This window comes from Neomonachus schauinslandi, chromosome 6 (genome assembly GCF_002201575.2).
Source record: "Neomonachus schauinslandi chromosome 6, ASM220157v2, whole genome shotgun sequence".
Classification (NCBI taxonomy): Eukaryota; Metazoa; Chordata; class Mammalia; order Carnivora; family Phocidae; genus Neomonachus; species Neomonachus schauinslandi.
In genome coordinates, this window is record NC_058408.1 from 53384028 (window position 1) to 53399281 (window position 15254).

Here is a 15254-nt window from a genome sequence, read left to right on the forward strand (position 1 = left end):
GTCCTAAGACTCTGCTCTACAAATTAGGCATGTTCTACGCAGCTCTGAGGAGAAGGCAGAGCATACTTGATACTAACTCAGAAGGTGAGGAATTAAGTTCAAATATTAGTATTTTACCAAATCTCTCTCATCAAACTATGAAAGTTCACCATCCCTATGATGGGATTTCCAAAAGCCCATCTTTCAATCCGAAACATCAGGTGCTTCAACATTCTTAACTAAAAGGATTCTAACTGAAGTGCTATAGACTTCTTCAGAGATGGTCCCAGCTTGGGGTGGCATCTCTCTGTCACTTTGCCACCTCACAATGTCCACTTCTGAAGAGTGTTACCTGGACCACCATACATTCAACATCTCTCCTCTGGAAATAAGGCCCAGAAAGAGAGTTTAGAGAATGTTCCTTTAAGGATAGCATGACCTACAGTCCCTATGATTAACCTGATAAATCTTATACTTTTGGACGGGGTGTTGTTTTAGGTTAATTTTATAATTTCCACTAAATTGGAAGTCTGTCACTCAAAATAGTCCCTGGTTCCTTTTTCACCGATGAGTCAAACATGTGAATAATTGGTCCTCCTATTCCTAGAAAGTAAGTGAAGTCATTTCAAAGCACATCTTAAGAAAATAGGGCAAGTCCTGGGTGGCTGGCTTCTGTCTTTTGCAAAACTGGAGGGTATGGCAGTGTTAGCATGGATTGCTAGGAGTATGCATATCCACAACACCCATGTATCCCCTTCCTGAGATTTACCATGGTAAGTTCAAACATTTTTTTTTTAAAGAAGTAAATGTTGTAGAAAGAGATGACATCTTCTGTGCAGCTCACTGCAATAGTAATCACAATCATGAGATAGGTTGATAAGATTTTATTATTTCTATGCAAAATTTTTTATATATCAACAATAATAGTAGTAGCAATAGTAATAACTAGCACATGCAATGTTTACAACATGCCCAGCACTATTCTGAGCACCTTCTTTGTATTTACTCATGATCTTACAACTCCACAAGGTAGGTATCACTGTCATTCCATTTTATTGAGGAACTAGTATCATGCTGAATGCATCCTTCATAAATTGCTTTGTAACTTACTATGTTTTTGAGATGTATTTGTGTTAATATGCATAGCTCTAATTCATTCATGTAAGCTGCCACAGAGTATTACATTATATGGCTATTCTACATTATACTTACCTATTCTCCTGTTCTTGACTCTGTGGTGGTTTATGATTTTTCACTACCATAAAAATATTGTCAAGTAATATCTGGTGTATATATATGCTCTTGCATATGTGCAAGAATTTCTCTAGAGCAATACACTCAGAACTGAAATTGCCCCATCACAAAGCATATTGTTAAATTGGTGTGTCAATTTACACTTCCACCAGCAATATATGAAAGTTATTATTTGCTTTGCACTCTTACCAATAGTTGATATATCATCAGGCTCTTAGATTTTTTTTCCCAATCTTATATAAACAAGATAATACTTTGCTGTAGTTTTAATTTGTGTTTTTCTGATTTCTGGTAAGATTGAGCATCTTACTGAGACATTCTTCTTTGTGAATTGCCTGTGCCTCACTAGCTTTTGTCACTTTTCCTTTTGAGTTTTCTCTTTTGTGCTGATCTACGGGAGTCTTTTATACCTTTGGTCCTTATTCCTCATATGCTATATAACAAACACATCTAATGGATAATGCTTGTCATACATCTTTCCATTGCTACTTGCCTTGAATCCATGGAGTTCAGTCTCATTACGCTCATAGGTGTTGCTAACACAAACACCAGACTCTTAGATCACTCCACTTCTCCTGTGTTCACATCCTTATAAGGTCCCACATATATTCTCCTACCCTTCCCCAGTCTCAAAACACTTTCTCACAGTTCATGGTCATGATCAGTAAAATTCCTTATATTCTTAACCCTTCTCTGAATTCTCCTTTTATCTTCCTATTAAGAGGATTCTGGCTTAGGACACTGCTTCCTCTGTGGCCCACTCAAGTGGTGGCTAGTTTAGGTCTTGTAGCTTTCATATCACTGGGCATGAAGGTGGGATATGTGTCCTCTTGTCTCCCAATGTTGCTTTCAGATCATATTATCCCTCCGATAACATACCCTCCTCCACAACTACACACAACTCTATCTCACGTTGTGGCAGTTTTAGAATATAGTCCCAAAATTCTTTGATATTTCTCTCATTGAGAGGTTGGGTCTACATTCTTCCCATGAATCTGGTTTCTCTGAGAATGCTTGACCAATGGACTTCAGTGGATGTGATGCTGTGGCTGTTTCAAGGTCCAAGCCTCATGAAACTGGCTGTTTCCACTTATATTTTGGGATTCTGACTTTTGGAACCCAGCCACTATGCAGCCCACAGAGCAGGTCAGGTAGAAAGAAAGAGTTCTCAAAAGCCTTCAATCCCCACTGAGCTCTGGGCCAACAGCTAGCACCAACTTGTCAGCCATGTGAGTGAGCCACCTTGGAAGTGGATGCTCCAACTCCCAGCAATCAGCCTCAGCTGATGCCACATGGAACAAAGATAAGCGTTCTCCACCAAGGCCTGTCCAACTGCAAATTCATGAGTTATATAAATAATTGCTGTTTTAAGCCACTCGATCTGACATAATTTGTTACACATCTAAGCTTCCTTTCCCTCTAAAATTCTTCTATGAGTCTATACTTTTTTTTTTTAAAGATTTTATTTATTTATTTGACAGAGAGAGAGACACAGCGAGAGAGGGAACACAAGCAGGGGGAGTGCGAGAGGGAGAAGCAGGCTTCCTGCGGAGCAGGGAGCCCGATGCGGGGCTCGATCCCAGGACCTGGGATCATGACCTGAGCCGAAGGCAGACGCTTAACGACTGAGCCACCCAGGCGCCCAAGTCTATACTTTTTTTTTTAATGGTTAACTTTCTGGTTTTAAAATAAGTGCCAATCCTTATCAGCTGTTTATACATCATGGCCCAATTTCTGCCACAAATCCCTCACTGTAATAAGAGCCTTCTGATAGAGCTTCCCAGATAAGGTAAGTAACTCAGCACTGAATAAGACATTTCTTTCTTTTTAGGTTGCATTTAGTGTGAGACTAAATGCATTCCCTGGAATTCAGTTGAATGAACACAACATAACCTGACTTCTTTATGTTTTCATTAGCTAAGCTGACTCATCTCTGAATGAAGTAACAAATACTCACCTCAAGAGGAGTGAAATAGGCTTGAGTGGAGGGACAGTAGGTATGTTTAAAAAAAAAAAGAATGGTTAATCCTCTTCTCCCCTTTTACCTACCTCTTTTCCAGAAATGAACTCAGACAATCCCTTTCCTTTACCCCCATATTTGGATAAAAAGAGGAGGAAAAGTGGATAAAATAAGGCGAGAGGACAGGGAGTAGGATTAGAGGGTACCCCAGAGGGCATATGTATATTTTTATAGCACTGTTAACTTAAAAAAAATTACATTTCTTTTATTTATTTATTTATTTATTTATTTATTTATTTATTTATTTTTTAAAGATTTTATTTATTTGACAGAGAGAGACACAGTGAGAGAGGGAACACAAGCAGGGGGAGTGGGAGAGGGAGAAGCAGGCCTCCCGCCGAGCAGGGAGCCCGATGCGGGGCTCGATCCCAGGACCTGGGATCATGACCTGAGCCGAAGGCAGACGCTTAACGACTGAGCCACCCAGGCGCCCCTTTTTTTTATTTTTAAAGATTTTATTTATTTATTTGACAGAGACAGAGATAGCGAGAGCAGGAACACAAGCAGCGGGAGGGGGAGAGGGAGAAGCAGGCTTCCCCCCGAGGAGGGAGCCCGATGTGGGACTCGATCCCAGGACCCTGGGATCATGACCTGAGCCGAAGGCAGACGCTTAATGACTGAGCCACCCAGGCGCCCCCCAAAATTACATTTCTTATGAAGAAGATAGTAGATTTCTCATGTATGGACCTGTGAGAATTAGTGATTTGTAAGACATCACGTACTTTGTGGCATAAACAGCCTGGAATCTGAGTAAGTCAAGGGCTTATTTTATTAATTCTGATATCATACCCTTTACAATGAGAAGGATGACAGAAACCTGCCACCAAAAAAGATGTCTAAGGATGGAGAGGCTGACCTTCCAACACCCAGGCCTGCCATCTTGGAAAGGCCTCATCTTACACACCCATTTCCTCTTCCTTCTCTCCTCCAGATCATACTTCAATCTCCTGCCTTAATATTTCTGGGGGTTTAGGAATGGGGTTTAAAGAGGAACTCATGGACTCCCTTGATTCTTTCATGGAAGTGAGGATGGGGGAAAAGAGAGGGATGTTTTGTCAGGAAACATTGTTATCTTTTCTCTTTATGTTCATTTGTTTTGTTTTGTTGCTTAATGGAGGAGTAGAGGTATGACCACTCTGAGGTACAGAGCTCTCCTTTACTTCCTCTGTTTTCATGTCCTCATGAAGGCAGAAGAACAAAGTGAAGTCATTTAGTACATGACCATGCCCTAGTCCATACTCCTTTCCTTTTATTCACATTAGACAAGCAGAATGAAATTACATTTCCTTGTTAAAAAAAGCAGAGATAGGGGTGAAACTTTTTTTCCTCATAGAATGTCTGAGCTGGAAATCACCTTGGAGATGTGGAGGCCTGTAATTTCAGACTCTGTTATATGGTGCTCTCAGGCTCTGTGGAGAAGGTGAATAGACTACTCTGCCCACTTCAAACATGGCTCTGCTTTGATTCTTTTATATACCTTGGTTTTGTATAAGATTTATTGATAAAAGACTACCACCAATTTTTAAAAAGCATAAAAATCCACTCATCTTCTTTAATTACCTTCTTTTGCTGATGACAAAAAGATGCAGTGAAATAAATGCATTGTCCGGGAACTTCAGTGCACATCAAAAGCAGAATGAGAATCTGGGCCTTTTAACCTCCTGTCTAGTGTTCTAATCTTTTCCCTACTCATGCTGTGCATGCTATGTGATTTACTAGCCAAGAGGAAGTGGGGTCAGGGGTGTTGGGATAAAGGAAGCTGACTGACCCTGGATCTTACCCTCCCAATGAGGAAGTCATCTTAGAGCCTTTAGCACCTCTGTCATTGCTTCTGCTTCACACCAGGAAGCTGAAGCACATGATTCCCTACTGATGATGCTTTGTGCAGCCCCATGTGAGCCACACTGAGCCACACCAGCCAGCTCAGACTCTCAGCTTGAAGGCCTGAGAAAGTAGACTCACCGTGCAGAGAACACCCTCCTCCAGGTCCTTCAAGCCCCCCAACTCCAAGGAAACATATCTTTTAAGATGTTAACAAAAGTCTATTTCTTCTGTCTCATTGTTGGTGTATAGAAATGCAACTGATTTCTGTGAATTGATCGTATATCCTGACACTTTACTGAATTCCTGTATGAGATCCAGCAATTTTGGGGTAGAGTCTTTTGGGTTTTCCACATAGAGGATCATGTCATCTGTAAAGAGTGAGAGTTTGACTTCTTCTTTCCCAGTTTGAATGCCTTTTATTTCTTTTTGTTGTCTAATTGTTGAAGCTAGGACTTCTAGTACTATGTTGAATAGCAGTGGTGATAGTGGACATCCCTGCCATGTTCCTGACCTTAGGGGAAAAGATCTCAGTTTTTCCCCATTGAGAATGATATTCACTACGGGTTTTTCATAGATGGCTTTTATGATATTGAGGTATGTGCCCTCTATCCCTATATTGTGAAGAGTTTTAATCAAGAAAGGATGCTGTACTTTGTCAGATACTTTTTCTGCATCTATTGAGAGGATCATATGGTTCTTGTGCCTTCTTTTATTTATGTAGTGTATCACATTGATTGATTTGTGGATGTTGAACCAATTTCCAGCTCAGGAATAAATCCCACTTGGTCGTGGTGAATAATCCTTTTAATGTACTGTTGGATCCTATTGGCTAGTATTTTGGTGAGAATTTTTGCATCCATGTTCATCAGGGATATTGGTCTGTAGTTCTCCTTTTTGATGGGGTCTTTGTCTGGTTTTGGGATCAAGGTAATGCTGGACTCATAAAAAGAGTTTGGAAGTTTTCCTTCCATTTTGATTTTTTGAAACAGCTTCAGAATAGGTATTAATTCTTCTTTAAATGTTGGTAGAATTCCCCTGGGAAGCCATCCGTTGGGAGATTTCTGATTGCCACTTCAATTTCCTTGCTGGTTATGGGTTTGTTCAGGTTTTCAATTTCTTCCTGGTTCAGTTTTGGTAGTTTATAGGTCTCTAGGAATGCATCCATTTCTTCCAGATTGTCTAATTTGTCAGCATATAGTTGCTCATAATATGTTCTTATAATTGTTTGTATTTCTTTGGTGTTGTTTGTGATCTCTCCTCTTTCACTCATGATTTTATTTATTTGGGTCATTTCTCTTTTCTTTTTGATAAGTCTGGCCATGGTTTTATCAATCTTATTAATTCTTTCAAAGAACCAGCTCCTAGTTTCATTGATCTGTTCTACTGTTCTTTTGGTTTCTATTTCATTGATTTCTGCTCTAATCTTTATTATTTCTCTTCCCCTGAAATTGGTATGGAACCAGAAAATACCCTAAATAGCCGAAGTAACGTTGAAAAAGAAAACCAATCTGGTGGCATCGCAATAGCCTTTAAGCTCTATTACAAAGCTGCAGTCATCAAGACAATATGGTACTAGCACAAAAACAGACACATAGATCAATGGAACAGAATAGAGAGCCCAGAAATGGACCCTCAACTCTATGGTCAACTAATCTTCAACAAATCAGGAAAGAATATCCAATAGAAAAAAGACAGTCTCTTCAACAAATGGTGTTGGGAAAATTGGACAGCCACACGCAGAAGAATGAAACTGGACCATTTCCTTATACCACACACAAAAATAGACTCCAAATGGTTGAAAGACCTCAATGTGAGAAAGGAATCCATCAAAATCCTTAAGGAGAACACAGGCAGCAACCTCTATGACCTCAGCTGCAGCAACTTCTTGCTAGATCCATCTCCAAAGGCAAGGGAAACAATGGCAAAAATGAACTATTGGGACTTCATCAAGATAAAAAGCTTTTGCACAGCAAAGAACACAGTCAACAAAACCAAAAGACAACCAACAGAATGGGAGAAGATATTTGCAAATGACATATCAGATAAAGGGCTAGTATCCAAAATCTATAAAGAACTCATGAAACTCAACACCCAAAGAACACATAATCCAATCAAGAAATGGGCAGAAGACATGAACAGACATTTCTGCAAAGAAGACATCCAAATGGCCAACAGACACATGAAAAAGTGCTCAACATCACTCGGCATCAGGGAAATCCAAATCAAAACCACAATGAGATACCACCTCACACTATGACAGATGTTGACAGGATGTGAAGAAAGGGGAACCCTCCAACACTGTTGGTGGGAATGCAAGCTGGTGCAGCCCCTCTGGAAAACAGTATAGAGGTTCTTCAAAAAGTTGAAAATAGAGATACCCTATGACCCAGCAGTTGCACTACTGGGTATTTACCCCAAAGATACAAATGTAGTGATCCAAAGGGGCACGTGCACCCCAATGTTTATAGCAGCAATGTCTACAATAGCCAAACTGTGGGAAGAGCCTAGATGTCCATCAACAGATGAATGGATAAAGAATAAGTGGTATATATATACAATGGAATATTATACAGCCATCAAAAAAATGAAATCTTGCCATTGCAATGACATGGATGGAATTAGAGGGTATTATGCTAAGCGAAATAAGTCAATCAGAGAAAGACAATTATCATATGATCTCACTGACATGAGGAATTTGAGAAACAAGGCAGAGGATCATAGGGGAAGAGAGAAAAAAATGAAACAAGAAGAAACAAGAGGGAAACAAACTATAAGAGACTCTTAATCTTAGGAAACAAATTGAGGGTTCCTGGAGGGGAGGGAGGTGGGGGGATGGGGTGGCTGGGTGATGGACACTGGGGAGGGTATTTGTTGTGGTGAGCACTGGGTTATGTAAGACTGATGAATCACAGACCTGTACCCCTGAAACAAATAATACCTTGTATATTAATTAATTGAATTTAAATAAAATAAATAATTAAATGTATGTTCAAGTGAAAATGAAAAAAATAAAAATAAAAAAGATGTTAACAAGTCTATAACTTCAAAAATGTGAATGGATAGAATACTCTGCTAAGGCCATGACTTGTGATATCACTTCAAAGAGATTTCTGTACCTTCCTGACACTAAATAGCTCTGAAATGACACAGTACTCTTATCTTTATTAATCAGCCTGACACCCTCTATTTACAATCTTCTACTTTTTGTTTTGTGGTTTTGCATAGAACCATAAAATGGACAGTTCCTTAAAAGTTGGGATCAGAGTCTGAGAACCTTATTCTCCAAACCTCAAGGTGGTACCTATAAATAAGAATATGCATATAAGCTTAGACAAAATATTAGATTCATAGGCTATCCTGGAAAATGCAGTATTTGTAGTAACTGGTAAATATACACAGGAGAATGCTATGTTCTTAATAGGTTCTTACATTTCTGAGGAAGAAATAAATTAGGCCCTGGCTCCACACACCCCATGACAAAAATATAAATGATTTAGAGGAAGTATATGGTGGCCAAAGATAAAAATGAAATAAATGATGAGCTTGTTGATGATAGGCAGAGTGAAAGATAACAATGCATCTGGAGGTAATGGGATGATGACATCCTTTTCAATACAATCCAGAACACACTGTTGACCACTGTCTGTAAGTAAGGACCAGGCATCATAGGAATGCTGATTCAAAGGGAACACTCTATTTTCCAAGGTAATGGTGCAAGGCAGTCCCAGATGGAAGTGGAATAGGACCAGATTCAGGTCCAGAGTGAACAAGTTGTTTATAGTCTCGGAAAGGGCATGGAAATGGAGGGGAGCTTCTGGATGACCATTTTAGCTCACTCCAGGGTCTGGTCACAGTGTTGGGAAGAGGAAACAGCATTGGCTGCAGTGTCAGCAATGATTTGGAGAAGGTTTTTGCTGAAGGTAAGCAGCAGTGAAAAGACGTAAGTTTCAACTTAGGTCTTTTGTTTGCCCAATGTGTTGTGTTTTCCAACATTGTCATTTGGCAGTAATGGCAATGTTGATCTTAGTTGTTGCAGGAAAACTCATAATTCTCCTGGTCCAGTGGAAGATAAGGAAAATAGCCAGGAAGAGGAGGGGAGTAGCAGTAGGTTTTTACCTCTTTTTTTTTTTTCTTTCAAAGTAGAACTAGCTAAATGGACAGAGAACTCACAATGGAATGTTTAAGAAGTACCCAGGAAGTCTACTGCTGAAAAATCAAGAATGTAGAGGGAGATGTCTGAGCCAGAAAACTGGTGGAAAATAAACAAAACAAAACAGTTTTTTGGAAAAAAAAAACAAAACAACAATCTGCCTCTTTGGCTTTTTTTTCTTTCTTCCTGAGAATAATAATGTTTTACAAAGGTAGTGAGTATAAGGGCTAACTGAGTAGACAGAGAGTATCTATTTACTATAAAGAGTTCAAAGGGGGCAGAGATTACAGTAAGTTGGAGCAGTTGAGGAAATGGTGCCTGGACCTTGATCTTCAAGGATGGGTACAATTCACATTAAGTGGAAAGAAAACAGAAAGAAGGGGCTTGCTGGGTAGAGGGAGATGTCATGTACAAAGGAAGCAGGAAGCACAAGGCCACTATTATTCCTGGTTTAACAGATGAGAAAACTGAGGCTCAGACTAAGTCACTTATCTAAGATACACAGCTCATACACCACTATACTGGGAAATAAAGTAAAGCTACTTGATGCCAAAATCCATATTCCTTCCCCCAGAACCCAAGTTCACAAGGCTGACAGACACATAAGCAACTATAACAGATGATCATGAATTGAAAGCTGTCTCATTACTTTTCATTTTCATTTAGTTATACTTTTCATGACATGATCAAAAAGAAAGCAACATTGTTTTCTGGAAAAATATTTATTTCCTGAACTGATATCACCTAATTAATTCACATGGGAGGGTCCTCCAAATGGAGAAATAGGGGAAACATAACATGGCTCAAAACTTAAGCTGGCAAATTTCTGAGGATGAGGTGACACTGAAATGGGGCAGTGGGAGAGAACAGAAAAGTAGTAAGAAAGTGGAGGCAGAATCATTTAGCTCTAAAATGTTCTGAATTAAGCTGATGATCCTTTTCTGTTTAGACACATTTCAGATTTTCAGAAATTAAAGTTTCTGTCCAAAGCAATATAACATCCTTGGTGTTTGCAAGGTATGTGTTCTTTTCAAAGATTTCAAATCAAGGCAAATGGATGACCCAGGAAGGATTACCAGTAACCTTGGTGAGTCCAGGATCTAACTCTCACCTGCCTCCAATCCTTTGTGGAATAAAGTGGTAAATCAAGTGATGTGTAATAGAGATTAATCTTTTTTTTTAGAGCTACAATTCCAGTGTCTGGGTGTCTCTGGCTCCTGCTAGCTTGCTGGGCCTAGCCTCACAAGTGACTAGGTAATGGATTGATGAACTACTCAATGACCCATGATTAACTCAATCCCTTGCATCTGAAGTTCAAAATTAAACAGATGAAGATGTTAGGTAGTTGGTAAGGATAAAATATCTTCAGGATGGCTGTGACTGCCTGAGCAAAAGAGTACTGAAACCCTTCTAGTGGTTGGAGATAGAATAACAAGCTCTTTGACATTTCTGTTATCTTTGAGGTAGGTACAGCTTCAGCTTCTCAATGATCCCCTAAAACTCCTTGCCTACTTCTACTAGAGCCCATGTCACATTGTAACTGTCTATGCACAGGTATCCCATTCTCAGTAGACTGAATGCTTGGAGGCAGTCACAGTATTCTATCCTTATTTGTATTCCCACTTCCTTGCATGCAGTAGATGCCCATCAAATGTTGAATGGTTGAGTGGGGAGACGGATGGAGAAAATCATCACCCTCACCATGGTTAAGCAACTCAAAACTGGTGATGGAATGCTTAACATTAACTTGGCAGTGGAAGGAAATAATCCTGAGAAGAGTTCATTTCCATAAAGGCATCTCAGATAAACCAACTAAGGAATGTGTATAGGCAATCAAATGAATAATCTGTTGAAAAAGCACCCATAAGTTTCAGAAATTTGTTTTCAAGGAAGGCAAGTCATGAATGAGGGTATTTACAGCCTTGCAACTTTTAATTGTAACAATGTTGTAGAATGAGCAGATACCAGAAAAGGCCAGTTAGGATCATCACCCAGATGTTTGGCAAATCTACCCTTTGACTAGTTAATTATTCAAACCATCTGGAGTGATTTTTAAATACTACATTCCAGAACAGTGGTTCTCAACTCCTTTTCTTATGTCCTACAAGTCTTCTGTTTCTCCTCTTGCTCCCCCCATCTCTTCCTCACTCCTCTGAACCCTCTTCACCCAGTTACTGTATTTTTCACCTTGGTGGAGGAATGGCACAGTGTGAGAAACTCAAAATCTCTTAAGAGCCACTTCTTTGCTGTGATTCTAAAATTCTCAGAACTGTGGGTGTACGGAAACTGTTGCAGATTCGTCTAAAATGTATGAAGAGCAATACCAGAGGAGAACATTCCCTCTATAACTAAAAAAAGTTTCTCCAGGCTGGGAAGATGTAGAGAAAGAGCAGATATGATGAAGGCAAAGAAGTAGGTGGACTTCACAGAGAAGCTGATATCCTGTTTTCTGGGAAGAGTCCCAGAGAGGTGGCAAGATCCTGAGAGATTTACGGGAATAGAACCTACACCCAAAAGACAGAACCAGAGAGAAGGACTGGCTGTAGGCAGATCAAGATGAGAGAGAGACAGAGACAATCAACAAGATCACCATGTCCAGGATGATCTGGCAGCAGAAAGATGGTCCCCATGATTCATCACAGGACCCAGAATCTGTGAGGAGATTCTCCAGCCTTTAAGTAACAGAAAGTGGCAGTTCAGCAGCAACCTGAATGGACTACTAACTGAGGACCACGCTGAACCACAGAGTCTCAGTAAAAACCTGTGGTGATGAATGGTGTGCTCCTGCAACCCCATGTCTTATTCTGTATAAGGTCCTCACAACTGAGCCACAGCACTGCAGAAAAGGGGAAGAGACCTTAAAATGAGCTTAAATTTTCCTTTCTATGCTGTAATTGTGAGCTCAACATAGTAATTAGAGATATAGAAGTATAAACAATTTGTATATTCTGTATGTCTAAGTGGGACTGAAACGCACTTTTGCTATGTATCTACCTTTCTATCCACCCATCCATCCATCATTTTCCACCCTCCATCTCTTTCCAGAAAGAACCTAAGGCAGCTTATAAGTATATATGACCATTTAAAGAATCTTGGTGCTACCAGAGTAGATACATGAGTTGGACCAGACATTGCAACTCAGAAACCAAGAGGGACCATGTAGCCAACACAAATAAATAAAGCATGTCAAAGTAAGCCAAATCCTTTGCCTAAACTGTGTCCACTTTTGCTGACCTACAGCATGTTCCATGATGTTGAACATCCGAATTTAAGATTACGGATGTGTGTGTGTATATGTGCATATGTATATACATACATACATATGCACATATACACACATATATGTTTATGCATGTATGAAATTTTTAATTATTGCATTTTAAATTTTGTAACTGAGTTCTTTGATTAGGAACCAGAAACCTGACAATGTCAGATCTTGCACTTTGTGTTATGCATTACAGGCATTGTGCTTTGCAGATATTATGTTTTTTACAAATCGAAGGTTCAAGACTTCAGTGGAGTACAAAAAACAAAAACAAAAAACTTCAGTTGGAAGAAGTTGACTGCAGATGTGGTGGGAATAGCAAGAGAACTAGAATGACAAGTGGAGCCTGATGATGGGACTGAATTGCTGGAATCTCATGATCAAACTTTAGGGTTTCTTCTTATGGATGAGCAAAGAAAGTAATTTTTTGAGATGGAATCTACTCCTGGTGTAGATGCTGTGAAGACTGTTGAAATGACAATAAAGGATTTAGAACCTTACATAAACTTCATTGATAAGGCAGTGGTGGCATTGGAGAGGATTGACTCCAATCTTGAAAGAAGTTCTTATGTGAGTAAAATGCTATTAAGCAGCATCACAAGCTACAGAGAAACTGTCATGAAAGGAAGAGTCAATCGATGTGGCAAACTTCATCATTGTCTTATTTTAAGAAACTGCCACAGACACCTCAACCTTCAGCAACCACCACCCTGACCAGTCAAGCAGCCATCAACATGAAAGCCAGATTCTCCATCAGCAAAAAGATTATGACTCTCTGAAAACTCAGGGGATGGTTGGCGTTTTTTAGCAATAAATTTTTTTTTAAAGATTTTATTTATTTATTTGAGACAGAGAGAATGAGATACAGAGAGCATGAGAGGGAGGAGGGTCAGAGTGAGAAGCAGACTCCCTGCCGAGCAGGGAGCCCGATGCAGGACTCGATCCAGGGACTCCAGGATCATGACCTGAGCCGAAGGCAGTTGCTTAACCAACTGAGCCACCCAGGCGCCCAGCAATAAAATATTTTTAAATTAAAGTATTTTTAGGCATAATGCTATTGTGTACTTAATAGACTACAATATAGTGTAAACATAACTTTTATGTACACTGGGAAACCAAAAAATTCCTTTGACTCTCTTTATTATATTTGCTTTATTGCAGCAGGCTGGAATGGAACACACAATATTTCCAAGTTATGCCTGTGTATAGAATTCAGCCTCATGTATTTTAACTGGTAATGATGTTTAATTTTATTCATCATAATAATAGCTGAGTACAAACATAGGTTCTTCCAAACAGAGAGAGTTTTCACACTGATTTTTATATTCAGGGCACTGTTCCTCAGTTCTGCACTCATACCAATAATATTAATTGTGAATAACAACTTGGACAATCAGTTCATTTTCAAAAAGTCTGATATCAGAAAACCATTTTTGAAAAATAGTGTTCTAATCCCCAATTTTGAAACAGAAGGTTTGGCAACTGCTTTTAGTTACAGGAGGCAGAAACCAATTTCAGTATATGGAAGTGGACCATACTATTCCTTGACAAATGAGTTTCCCAGAGGCATAGTTTTGTTAGGAAAGAGCAAATGAAGTCATGTATTTGCATACCATCAATAAATGCCCCTGTAGGTAAATATTTAAAGTATTTACATGGTTTGTAATAACAATCAAAAGGGCCAAGTTTTGATCTAACCTCTCTCATAAGTTATGTCTAGAATTTCCCTTTGATTAACATGAACAAATCAGTTTTTTTCTCCAACAAATCAAAAAAGGTCTTCAGCACCATGTAGTGAATGACCAAGCCACGTGATTTGTATGTTCTACAGCAGATTAGGTGTTGACCTTTTTGTTGATCTAAGTAACATATTGCACTGTCTGTGGTTCTAGTACAGCAGCATGTCCGGGTTATGGAGGTAATAATCACATCCACAGTGGGTAAGATTTAAAATTTTCTAACCCAAAATGATTTCTCTGAGCAATGCAGTAGGGAGATTTTAGAGTTCCTGGTCCTTGTAAAACAATATCACTCTGGATTTGTTTCACTATAATCTAAAGTTACCACCAAGAACCAACTGTACTCACAAGAGTACCATCTCAAATCACACTTAGTCTTTTTGAGTAGTCTGCATTAAGTCTTTCAGGACTAATTCTGAACACATTAAAAAAAAATCATTCCCAGGGATGGTGTCTCTCCTGGGCCTCTGTCTCTTCCAAATGTTATTTAGTAATGGTAAAACATTCATCAACACCACAAAAATAAGATGGTATTGACTAAATCGGTATTTCTATTAGTTGCAAGAAGAAATACTCCAAATGATTTTAATTTTTTGTAAAACTTGTCCTGTAGTTTTTCTATGTCTTCAAAATGATAAGCAACATCACGTCTGGTTAGACTTCCATTTCCAAATGGTTATTCCTGATCAGGAAACACCATTTCTGTTTGGACAACTGGCACACATTTATAAAAACTGTCATCAGTAAGCGCTTCCAATTCCAGGAAAAATTTTCTTAATACGTAGCTGCATTTCACAACAGCATATCCTGTATCATAATTAAGCCTTGATGACAAGTTATGCCATTTCATAGTTGACTAAGTGCTTAACCTACATAATTCCCATATTCATATTGCTGCCTCAAGTTGTATTCTCTTGTCTCAGACACACATTTTTTGCATATTAATTATATAAACATCTTTGATTAAAAAAAAAAGACAGGGTTAAGATTTATTTTGTTTGGTCTCTAATTCAAATTAACCCT